This window comes from Diadema antillarum, unplaced genomic scaffold (genome assembly GCF_040938485.1).
Source record: "Diadema antillarum isolate AM-2024a unplaced genomic scaffold, OU_Dant_1.0 scf00000045, whole genome shotgun sequence".
NCBI lineage: Eukaryota > Metazoa > Echinodermata > Echinoidea > Diadematoida > Diadematidae > Diadema > Diadema antillarum.
This window is the reverse complement of record NW_027270934.1, coordinates 3,307,618-3,321,212: the sequence shown is the minus strand read 5'-3', so window position 1 is coordinate 3,321,212 and position 13,595 is coordinate 3,307,618.

The following is a 13,595-nucleotide window of genomic DNA, read 5'->3' as shown; positions in this document are numbered from 1 at the left end:
ATTTTTGAAGTAACAAGCGACATTCTACATAATGCTCAGGTGGCGCACAGAGTATTGTTAGTCCAATGCTTTTGGACCAAAATTCTGTTACACCGATTTTCTTTTACAGAGGCTTCACTGACTATGTGGGAATACCAATCGAATGATGAAATACGGGCAGGCAACAGAAATTCCAGTGAAAGAGGGAAAGGTACAAAACAGTCCATTGCCACCAACTATCAAGTGATTTCAATGTCTCATCTACGTTTCACATATTTCATAGACATATAACAATTCACGAACAAATTCTGATTTACTGATAAAGTAATATCAAGACATACCTACATTGATGGACACCTCCAAAACACGAATGTGTAAAAGGTTGCTTCGTTGGCTAACGTGAGCAGTCAAACGTTCAGCTTGTAGCAATTACTTACACATAGGCCATGGGGTGAAGCTGAAAAAGAGGCTTAGAAAATGGGTTTCGTTCCAGCAACACTGGCACTACTTTCTGAATGCGGAAATGTGATGTTTTGTACATCCTAAATATACTGTAAAAAGTTCTCCTCGAAATATCCTGTAGTTTTTGCGAAAATCCATATTTTATAAACTGCGACCAGCAGCCAAATACACATATCGTAATGGGGCTGTGAACTGTAGCATACAGGATCATGACGGAAGTTTTATCGCGGACAAATATCAACTTAAAATCGGGAAAAAATCTTCAATTTGAAGACTTATTAATAAATTTGAAGTATTGGTAACAGCGTTCGTGCAAGGTTTGCTTCTGCAAATAGTTCCTTTCTGTTCAAATTGATGACTAAATGTGACTCGGTCGAGAGGAAACTGGGAGAACTACGCTGAATTGACGGTCAGCGCAGGCGCACACATCACTGCGCACAAATTTCGAATCCATTGACTGGATATTAGATGTCTGTGTGTGCATGCGCTGGCCGTCAATTCAGTGTAGTTCTCCCAGTTTCCTCTCGACCGAGTCACATTTAGTCATCAATTTGAACAGAAAGGAACTATTTGCAGAAGCAAACCTTGCACGAACTCTGTTATCAATACTTCAAATTTATTGATAAGTCTTCAAATTGAAGATTTTTTCCCGATTTAAGTTGATATTTGTCCGCGATAAAACTTCCGTCATGATCCTGTATGCTACAGTTCACAGCCCCATGACGCTATGCGTATGGGGCTGCTGGCCGCAGTTATGCGTATGGGGCTGCTAGCCGCAGTATAGTTCCCATAGTGTTTCTAAGCTGAAATACGTGTACATATACACATTTGTAAAGCACTGCTTTTAGCCATATACCTAGAAAAAAAGTGAAGTTTTGGTTTAATAGTTGCATTATATCTCATGTTTCAGCTTTTCCTGATGCTGGCTATGCAAAGGAAGACAAGAGCAAAGTGGTTCGAGACCATTGAAGAGAGAGAGCACTGACTGACCGTCAGAGGTCAAGGCAAATGCCTTATGTGACAGTGCACCTCAAAACGAACAAAAAGTCACCAGACATGAATTTTTAGTTAAGTCCATGTTCTGAAATAGCAGACTTTATCCTTTGAAATGATGTATAAATCAAATCAAATGGACTCTCCTAACCTATCTAAATATTGGAAAGAAAGCACAAACTCAGGAAAAGTGTGAACTGAGAAAAGAGGCTCTGAAGTACAGTGTCTATTCAAGCGCTTAATCTTTACTAAACCATGCTGTCTGTGCGATGAATGGGGCAAAAAACAGGAAGTAAACCACCAGAGTAACAACAATGAAGGAATTATCAGATTAAACTGAAATTAAGCATGCCTCATTAAAACATTCTGTCCATAATCAATGCCAACTTTCAAAGCAGTAGCACTATCCTTTCAAAGGTTACTAGAGTTGAAAGTGAAGAGTGTGGACAAGGTTTTTCAGAAATGAAAAAAGGATTCTAAAGACACACATAATCACACTATTCTACCAAAAATGTTCGAGATAAACTGCTAAAAAAACACATTTTCCTGCCCGTTTTATGATACCAAATTTTTGCATAATGTAAAAGAAGACCTGTTCTTTCAGAAAATATGAAAAAGTCAAGTTCGGCTAGGTTGACCCATTTCACTTATTTTCAGTCCTCACGCAAAATCAGTGTGTGCGACTTTATGTTCGTTTTGAGGTGCACGGTCACATATTCTGTTCAAAGACATGTTATTAATCAAATGACTAATCATTCAACGCAAAAAAAGAAAAAAATTCAGTGCGTTTGTTTGTGTGTGTCCGCGTGCATGTGGGAGAATCTTATTGTACACACACACACACACACCCTCACATGCACACACACATACGCACACACATAGTTATGAAGATTCAATATACCCAAGTGTATTAAAATATTATTCTACATGCCTTGGCCATTAATCACATCAGCATCATAAAAAAGATTATCATAAACATGAACACACACAATGATATAATACATGTATTGATCAGTGCATTACACATACACAGGTGCATAAAAACGCTGACATATCATATACACTCACACGCACACATACAAACTCATTTACACACATGAGACATTACTATTAAACAGATCATATTGTTTATCAGTAAACATGTTTTTCTTTTCTTCTTCTTCTTCTTCTTAAGAAGCTTTAATATACTTAGAACACATAGCAATCACGTTGTTCATGAAATATTATACAGTACTTTAGAAAATTTAATCTTCATAAAATTTCCTGAAGTTTTCATTGCTATTATTAGGTTACAACATGGTGGGACACTACCTCCTTTCATGTAAGATAGCTCAAAATGATAATCAGTCAAATTTTCTAGTTTTAATAAATTTCCTGGAACATTCCATGGTCCAAATATCCTTGAAAGGGTGTAAAAGTTTTGAAAAATGCCAATATATAAAATAAAGGCAAAATTATAGTTTACCCATTCATGAGTGAAAACTGTTGGACTCTGTATTGGAGGCAGTGTGTACCTGAAAATCTCGGAGAGAATAAAACAGGTTTGGCATTAAAGGTCCAGTTTACCTTTGGGAGCAGTGATGTGAAAAATGTTCAAGATATCGCCTTTCATGCATATGTGTAGGTCTGTTGTACCACAAAACACCCTCCCATACAAAATTTCCACAATAAAGCCTAAAATATAAGGAGATATCAGTGTTTTTCTCAATAAACCGTAACTGTAGACGGTTTAGTCTGGAAACATTTTTATTATAACTATTGTTCACATTTTGTGTATTTAACAACACTTACCATCGATTATACGCATTCAAATTTTTACAGTGGTTGTTTCTATCCCTAACTCACATTTTAGAACTATTTTAAAGCACTAATGCTTGGTTTTGTTTCATCTGCAAATGGTAAATTATGCCTTTAAAAATTATGATAACATTGCAATTAACTTCCAATATCAGAGGATCAGTGCAAACCTGACTCCACTTATGCACAATTTTCATTTGGCTGGTGTGTATTAGTTTTAGCAAACTGATTTTGTACTCACACCTACATTGTACTGACCTTTCTACATGAACATTCTGTTTCAGTATTGATAATATTTACATATTTTTTTTTCCCAGAGTGGGAGAAACAAATTTTAATTGTAGTCATTCAGTTTTATGGAAAAAAAAACACACTTAGGAAAACATCTTTGTTCTTAGAATAATTCAACCCTAATCAAATCATAATACATGTAGTGGGCAGAAATGTTTGCTAAAGGGCAAACAATCACTTACTGAGGCAAGGAGTCAAAACATGTTGCATAAACATTGGCATTCAAAATACAGGAAGCAATCTGTATTACAAAGACATTTTATCATGCACAACTTTGGTAAGATGTCAATTCTTGAATATCAATCACATTGACCAAAGCATTGGTGCATATACAGTACATTCTGTTGTTTCTGGTTCTTTGTGTATGTGTGTGAATGTTTCAGTGGTGTATATATATTGCTCCATTTTATCAAGGACAACTTATAGTAACATGACAATGTTTTCATGCTTCAATATCAATCATATTAACCTATTTCCCTTGGCAAGTAAATGAGCAGGTTGACTCTGTTGCAAATGATGCATTTTACAGGCAACACAGCAGAACCTGAAGAGCTTCCAGAAGAAAATCTTGATCTTGATGTGAGCGTCTTAGGGGAGGAAACAGATGCTCCTGCTGACGGACCAGGCTCCTCCTTCAGCTTTCGTTTCCTAGCGAGATTCAGGCGTTTGCTATCTATAAACCTCTTGTAGCACGTTTCATGGAATCCTATTTAATACAATGGAGAAATGAACAGCAATGATTAGCCGTTGGATTTTGTTAGGGGGAAAAAGGCTAAACGCTATCGAGGGAGGGGTTGAACATTACACTCAATATCATTAAATGTACGGTAGACTATTGACTGCCAATATTTGAATCTTGTAGTTACCAATAGGCCCTAGTACTATGCCAGGTAATCATTACAACCTCATGATCATTGTCATCATCAACTACTTCAACTTGTACTTGCAGTGCAATTACTGATTTTAAATTACATCTACAGCTTTCAGCACCTGATCACATGCAATATCAATTATCATAATTATGAATACAACTGCCTTATCATCATTAATACTAGTAATCCTTGGCCTTTCACTATCGCCACCACCCACTGCTTTATAGTTTGGCACAACATAATGGTAATCATATGTTTTAGGGAGTTTAATTGTTGAAATTATGTTACTGTCATTGTTGGTTTTTTAGACCTATTTATAGCAAATATTAATAAGTCAATTTAATGAGATGCCAAATGTGTGTTTTGAGGGGGGATTCGCCAATTTCGGTGTGGGAGAAACAGGATGGATTTTTAATATTAATACTCCATGGCCATGATTATGAAAATATAAATTTACATGCAGTTTAGACCTTTTTCAATCCAGTCCTGTGTGTCAAGATTTTTACAAAACAGTATCACCAATCAGCCACATCATTCTAACCTGGGCTGTACATAGAACAACATGTAAAATTACATCTAACGGTTAAGGCTACATTATAACGGCGCTATGCCATGCCAAGGTGAAATTCTTATCTAAAATGTAACAGACACGCTAACGGCTAAGCTACTGCATTAGCGCCCATTATAACATACACAAGCAACGTTCATAACATAGCTAACGTTGTACTTGTATGTAGTCATCATGGTCATTAACTGACATTACGCATATAACATTGACATGAGAGAGACTGCACTGCAGTGTCGACTGCTACGACTGTACGCACGTAAACTAACCTGTAAATTATCCTACGGCTACGTAGGTTGCAGTTGAGTCAGTCCCCCGAGCAGCTGAATCACTTCGTTCTGGTCTGCGATTTCACGGTCTCCCCCACTCAATTTGATCCACTCTTTGGCACACAAAATAGGTTTCGTCTATCTTAGGTTTCTCATAGCCGTGAAATTTTCAAACTTCATCGATGTTACATGCATAATAACGCATCTTAAAAGTTTCGGCAGAGCAGACGACGTAGACGCGTCGACAGGCTCACAGGGGCGGCCATTTTGACTCGTAAACGATAATTCTCGATTCGGATTGGATAACATACATCACATGATCGTTCGCGAATGAATATCGTACACGGCAAAGTGTACATATTGAGCTCCTCAGTGACAAAAAAGTTCACTGTTTCCCCCTAAATTACCAAAATACTACAGGAGGGTTTGTGTCGAACTTTTTCCTGTAGCCTTTTTGGGTATTTTTTTACACGTAGCTGTGGAGAAATTTTAGTGCCGCAGTTGTCGGAACGAAACAAGCGAAAAAACCAGCTCACCCCATGGCCTAACACGCATGTCCGCTTTACGATATCTTTGCGAGGGTAGACGTTCAGCAAAGCGTTCTGTCCTGAACTCTTCGGTGAATGCTTCTAGTACGCAGTGAGCAATATTCTTCCACCGACTGATAGGGGTAAAGACTACTTTCCGGTACTTCGCCTGTTTGTTAGGTCACGTAGGGCCTACCTCTCAATTGATTTCCATCACCTGCTCTAATCAAAGTTTCGATTGAAAATAACACCATTATTTAAAATCCTCGAGCTTCACGAGTACACACACATAAAGTATTTATTCTGGCAGCTATCTCTGCGTGGGTACACCTTGGTTGAGGAATTCATTACCACGACATTCAAGTTCATGTCATTTGCTCCAATCTTTGTGTTTCAATAGCCCTGATGCTACCCCTCCTTCTACAGCCGAATACAGGTTGCTGCATGACCGCACAATCTCTTAGATGTGGAAAGAAGGTGGAGTCTCGGCAGCATATGGGTACAGAGTTCGACCCCTTTGCCCTCGAGGCTACACGTATCGAGCTAATTGAATCATAATTGTTTTCGTAATCGTTAATACAGCCAGGGTGCAAGCAAATGTACTGAATTGAGCAAGAACGTTAACATTTGCCTGCCCCCAATTGGTAGTTCAATCCTAGAGAAACAGAAGTCGCCTGTTTCTGTGATTACTGAAATTAGTCAGAGATGTCCAGAACCGCTTGCCACTCAGTATATCTTAATCCCGGCTACCGTTTCTTTTTTTTTAAATTTCTGTCTGCTTTTATTCTCACATAACCATGATAACGATTAGAATAGGAAACATAGATATAAAGCAATGTAAAGGAATTTATTAATCCCCTTCATTTCATACTTGGCGATGCTTATAAAATCCGCATCGAGTATCTCCTATTTTTTCATTCTTTAACTTTGACTAGTACTAGGACTGGTTGTACAACGTGATACTATAGATATCAAGTCGTTCAAGTTATAACCTTGGTTTGTGCTTGAGATAAAAGTAAAAGACAAGTAATGGATATTTCTTAAACCCGACGGTGCAACTGATTTGCCATATATCGTGATATGATGTCTTTTGCCTCTCTGGTCGATGCAATATACAAAGCTGGTTGAAGCCATCCATTCATACCACCAAGAACCAGAGACAGATCCTTCACTAAGAAATCCGGTAAGAGGTCATAAAAGCTGTAGAGGGCCCAGCAAAGGCAGAACGAGCACGTCATCAGTAGCATCGTGGTGACGCCTTTCGTCTGAAATCGACGCCGCATCTTTCGAGACAGTGATCTAAATGGATTTCGAGGACCTTCGACTGGTGTCTCAGAATGGAGGTTGCGACTTCCTGGAGGTACGGTTGGCAATTCTGCGACGTCGATTCGAGCATGGCGGTGGGCGATGCGCAGGAGGGCCCCGTTGATTCCCAGCATGGTCGTCCCTGTGACAAAAGCCGTAACGCCGATACATGTTCGTTCAAAGACGGGCACCCAGACGGGATAATCGTGAACGGACCGCACTCCCGAGCACCGATCCTTGAAGAATGGATAAAACGGTAAATGGGGCCACGGGAGTTGGACCAAACCAAAGGGCGTCCACGCTGTCAGCATGATTCCAAAACTCAACTTCATCTTGCCAACCGAAATCAGATTATGATATCTGAGTGGACGCGAGACTTGAATGTATTTATCGAGGCTTATCAGCAAAAGAGAAAACATCGTGCCGATGAATGATACTCGATGCATAGAAGGCAGAAAACTGTTAGTTATGGCACACATCTTTTCACTTCGCGTTTCGTACCAGAATACTAGCCACAGACACCACACGACATTGAGTATCATGTTAAACCATGCGAAAGTTATGTAAAGCCATTTCGTGGCATCTTCGATTATCCGTTGCTTTCTCAGGATAGAGAACATCAGTACAGCGACTGGAAGAGTGAGGGCGAGGTTAATGATAGACGCAAACGTTACAGGGTGCCAAGGCCCATTGCTGGAACTCAAATCAGGATTCGCACTTGGTATCGGCATGTCAATACGCGACCCAGAGATCGGACTGCAGAAAGCAACAATTTTTGCCACTGCCGTGCGTTTGTCAATTTTCACGGTATCAACAAGGTAGACTAGGATAAGACTCTCAGCGAAATTATAACGACGGATTAACGTTTAATAATCGAAACCTTTCCAAAAAGGTATTGTCAAGGTTGTAGGTGCTCGTCATACATGCGACATTACATTTTAGCAGAGTTGACACACAAGTAGCTTTCCTGGCCAGTTTTACAAGTTTTCACAATGCAGTTGTCATTATACCAGGAGAGTTGTTACAAATTTTATAGATCCATCGTCTCCTCACAGCTACATGACAAAATGATACAGAAATTGACGCACACACATGTCATGCTTGGTTTTCAAAATCTGTCTCTCTACATGTACTTCCTATCATTTCAATGTTCACTTCGTTCCAGATATCATTTTCTACTTAAGCTATCTTTACCAGAGCAGCTTACCGGTATGCTCTCAAACCTACTTCTGCTACGGGATATGAAGTTGTCATAAATCCTTTCAATTTTATGATATCAATAGCGGTTTTTCGGCTTTGTCTGTGCCTAACAAACTATAACAATGATAAGGGTTTTTGCGGACTTACTTTGCATGGAAAAAAATATGACATTTGAAACTTTTTTTACTTTTCTTCTTTTCACTGCACAGTGTGTGATCTCTTGCTTTTCATGGTAACCCAGATATTTTTTCATGCACAATTTCCCTCAAAATCGATTACCTGTCAAAAAATGATATCCCTTTCTTATTCCAAAGTGAATGATAGCAAATCAGCTCTTCCCAATGCATCGGTCAAATGAACATCAGCAACAACAAACTCTCGCTGATGATACCACGATGATAAAGTATTGTGTGTTTTTGTTGTTGTTGTTGTTAATGAAACTTCATAGGACTATTGGTGTAGGAACCTAGTTGCATTCTCATACAATGGCAAGACGCCTTTTACAGATTTTGGTTCATTTTGCGTTGAATAGGTCGGATAGTTTGAACGCAGCACAGCTGCCGTTATGATCATATTATGACATAAATGTGGGTTGACTGTTCAGTCATGCCTGAGTGAGGGTACATTGAAGACAAAATTGTCACTTTCCAATGCCATAAGAGTCAGTGTTTTGGGCGTGGGTTTAATTGCAATTGTTTTATCATCCATTGTTTGATTAACCGTGCATTTTATTGTTCATTCATTGTATTGTTTGTTTGTTTGTTTGTTTGTTTGTTTAAGGTCGGTCATCAGCTCAGATGGTGGCTGTTTTGGATCAATTCAGAATGACAGTAGCGGCGCCCTTCTTTACCTGTTCAAAAATGAACAATAATTTAAAAAGGATGGCATATAATTGTGACATTTGGGTCTAATTTGATGCCTTTAGCAGAATATGGAGAAAATAAACATACGAACATAGCGTCGTGGACTTCAAAGTATTTTGTTGTTTTTTTAATCAAAAGTCACTATGAGAGACAAAATGGTCGCATTTACAGATTTGAGCAGAGAAGTGAGCGAAAAGCACGTACGAGAGAGTATTCAATAGGTATAAGTTCATATTACAAGAAAGCATCAAATAGATAATACATTGCCAGTGATCACGTCTATGCTAATATACTCGATATTAGCAATGCTGTTCAAATCATGGTTAAAGGGATGGTAAAGTTTTGGTTGAGACCTAATTTCTGGTTTCTATTATATAACGTTTTTTGGTGAGATAATGAGAAATATCTTATGAAATATGAAGGAGCATGTAATTTCATGAGGAATTCAACGTTTATTTGATGAAAATTGGTTTTGAAATGGCTGAGATATCCAAAAAAGAGCGACTCTAATAAAGTGTGGGACCCACCTTTTATTACGATCGCTTTGTTTTACTTTGTTTTTGGCTGTTTCAGTCATTCGAAACCCGATTTTCATCAAATAAACTTTGGATTCCTCTTAAAATGGTATGCTCTGTACTATTTCATAAGTGTTTTCTTGGTATCTCGCAAAAGGTTAAAAGCCCAATTCTCATCTCAACCAATACTGTATCATCCCTTTAACTTCAATTCCCCTCGTAAACTATTTTTAAAGGTCCTTTCGTATATAGCCGAACCGTTTGTGCATTTTTGTGATTACACGAGTATTGAAGGGAGGGGGGAATACTCGTAATTGATAACAATTTCTCAAGAATATGTTATGACGAAAGTCAGCCAAAAGAATTTAGAACCATTTTGAATAATATCCTTTGACCATTAAATTAGAAACTATAGTTCGATTTTTTTTTTCCGTTGATGACTTTTTCACAGACAGAATAATACGATTTATAAGTGTATGCATTGACCTTCATTTATTTTGTTGTCTTTTTTTTTCAAAATAAATTGCTTTCAAAAGACTTTCAAGCAAGAACACGAGAAAAAATAAAACTCACCTACTCGGCCGGGATCAATATTGCGGACATTGTTGCTGAGCCTTGACCGGAGTGACTATAAATAGATTGTACACATATTGTTTGGCCAGTCGATGGATTTGGAACCTTTTTAGACATAAACGTCACTGCTTCAAAGTTGCAGTTTGATATAGGCCTACTCATTGGACACTTTTCTCTTCAATTGACCAGAATCTAAAAGCAGCGCTAGAGGTTGGGGGGGGGGGGGGGGGGGAGACAGAAATAAGAAAGGAGATAGCCCTTTAAGGAGTGTTTGTTTATCAACATCGAAAATGTAACAAGGGATTGGTTGAATGAAATTATCGAGTTAACGATAATAGTTACTTGCAATATTTGCAATTACTTAACGATTCCGATCAATATATTATATCACCTTATCGTTTATCAGGACTTCCGATTGAAAAAAAAAAAACCTTGTTTGTATAATATACATGCAGAAACTCAACGAAAGTAGGTCTACTTGATTTGAACATATTTTTCCTTTTTTGTTATTATATGAATACGCTTTGTGACGAACGATCATTAGAATGAAGTTATCTAGGCCATGTTTGTCCCATTTCCAAGTGTTCAAACAAGATCTTGTGGTGATTGTTAACGTATCAGTCTGTGTCCGGTCTTTATGACGCTCGATTACACTGTTCAAAGCACCCTGCTCAAAACGGAGTGCGTAAAGATTGTTTTATCGAGGAATCTCATCGATGTATCTATTCTCCAAAGTGGGTTCTGTTTGTATACCCATAAGCAAACGCGCGTGGTTCCATTGGTCTGTTCAGAAATCCCGTACAAAGGTTAAATTTACAATCGAGGCTATCACAACGGATTTTATATCAAAGGTGATTAAATTCCCCGTCCACTAGATAGCCCATACCTTTCTTCTGGTGTAGTTCCTACAGGTCACTGGCATCTCCGCGGCAAGCAAGGATCACGTGTGTACTCATCTGTGAAAAAGGTAAGAATGATTTTTAGCCAGTAATTTCATTTGAGAATGATGGTTGACTGTGTGACTGCCGTGTACAAGATACGGATCATGACCTCGCCCGTACCCCCTTATTATAGATCTCATACGGGTCATTATAAATATGCTATTATCCGGCGAAATTGATATTTTGAAAAGATATATTGAAAGCTTACCGAGGATAAATAATGTAAAGGCGAAGCGGGTCTAAATGCCAAATTTGCAATCGAGGTTAGAAATAAGATCTCATATCATGTTTAAGTTTGCTGCAACTACTTGCGTGAAAACAAAATAATCATGATGACAGATTTGTCAAGATTTGACTTTAACGACGACTCTGCTTGGTAATCTATTCTTGACAAATCTATGATATTTGATGTAAACACATACTCAAAATTAGCATTGACTGTTGAGGTGACAGTGTTGTTATATACTTTACAAAATAAATGTCACTGTACACAAATCTCACTTTGCTTCCGTATTTGTCATGAAATCATGAAGAATAAAATGTGTTCTTGGGAATGAAATTGCTGAACTGTTGTAGCAATTTAGCATCAACAATCTTTCAAGGGGAATGGGGTTGCAGTTGATAATTCGTGGAGAGGAAAAAACGAAACAAAACACAGTTTGTACACTATGTTCCAACAATCTACAAGTTGGAGTGTAGCGAGGTGATGTCATATTCGCCCCTTCTAGTCACCATGTTAACTTATTTGGTTGGAAATATAATGTGAAACATTAAAATTTCATTGTTTGTTTTTCCATACTTCAAGACCGTCTATGATGGAATCTGTAAGATTCTTGTTGCTGAGTTAAATTGATTGATAAAGATCTACTTGAACTCGGTGTGGACTTGTCAAGAAGTGTTTGTCATAAGCCCCTACACTCTTCTTATTTTTCTATTGTGTACAGTAAGTACAAGACAAACTGTGCAAGTATGCTATGAAGACAGTCTACCATTTCCCCGGAAGCAGCTGGTGTGCACACAGCAGCCGCTAGTACTATTATGATCTGATTGAACTTTACTATACTGCGCATGCGTGAGCAGACGGGTAGGCCATCAAGCAACTCCTTGAAAATAACGGAAATTTGCCAGCACGAATGTCTTGGCTCTGTTTTCTTTTGCTTTGTGTCGCTTTCCGAAACGATGGACCTATACATTACCTCCCCACTTTTCATATCGTGCAAAAGACATCTGGTCTAGTCATTAGCCTCAAACAGCGAAAGAAAAATCTAATTCCACTGTCTGCCTTGGTATATTGGTCAGGCTGTTTTCAATACTGATTGTTAGATGTTTGACAAAGTTGTGAATTCATTCCACAATTTCTGTTATGGCATTCCATTGAGATACATACATAAATTCATAGTTTTGCGCGTGTGTTTATGTAGATTGTATATTGGTATATGTCGTTACGTGTATCGTCAACGCTTCCCTTTCATTGGGAAATGATGCGTCTTTTGTTTTTGGGGTCTTCGACAAGCCTGCCTTCAAATGGGCAAGAGGGTTTTTAGTGTTGTTGTTTTTGGGGTTCTTTTTTGGTTTTTAAAGGAAAAAATGCTATGTTAACATCTCAGTGACTCTACCGAGCGAAATCAAGAACACTCACTTGACTGTCAGTTCAATAACCTGTTCTGAGTCATATATTGGCACATTGGAACATCTCTCTGTACCTTTTACTTGCAAGCGAAACATCATTCATTGCTGTCATTTGTGTACATTGCTCTCATTGTGTACATACATAGTAAATGCTTTTATAGAGAAGGGCCTAGTCTTTCACAAATGTACATGCCCCCCCCCCCCCCCCCCCCAAAAAAAAAAAAATGAATAAATAAATACAAATAAAGATTACCGATACATATTTCAAAGAAAAAAAAAGGAAAATTGCGAAGAGATTGACACTTCAACAAGGTTAAACGTTCAGCCCTTCTCGAATCCAGACCTGTTTGAAGGTAAATCTACCAGGCGGCAATGCATGTCATGTATGTAGTCATGGTGATTAGTGACTGAATGCAATCTGGATCGTACTTTGGACAATAATTATTTTACCGTGTATATATACATTGGCCCTCGCCCTTCCAGACTCTTTCGAACTTGCATCATTCACGAAGCAACGATTGCTTCCTAATCGGTCCTCATTTACGTCGTTATCAACTCTAGCAAACTCGTAAGTGTTCCATCCAACGTTTGCTGTTTCTTAATTGGTTTCATTGTGTGCGAACCGATAACACGTTCATTACAGAGCATTTGGATCGGCGCTCTGGTTGCGCAAAGACAGGATTTTTAGAACGAGTGCAAGGTTTCCATTACCGACGCGAGTGCGATTACAAGTTAAACAGGGATATAGACTACTGTATGGTATATCATACCGCTTTGCTTAGAAGGACAGGTCGCTTTTTTTTTTGCGAAAAAA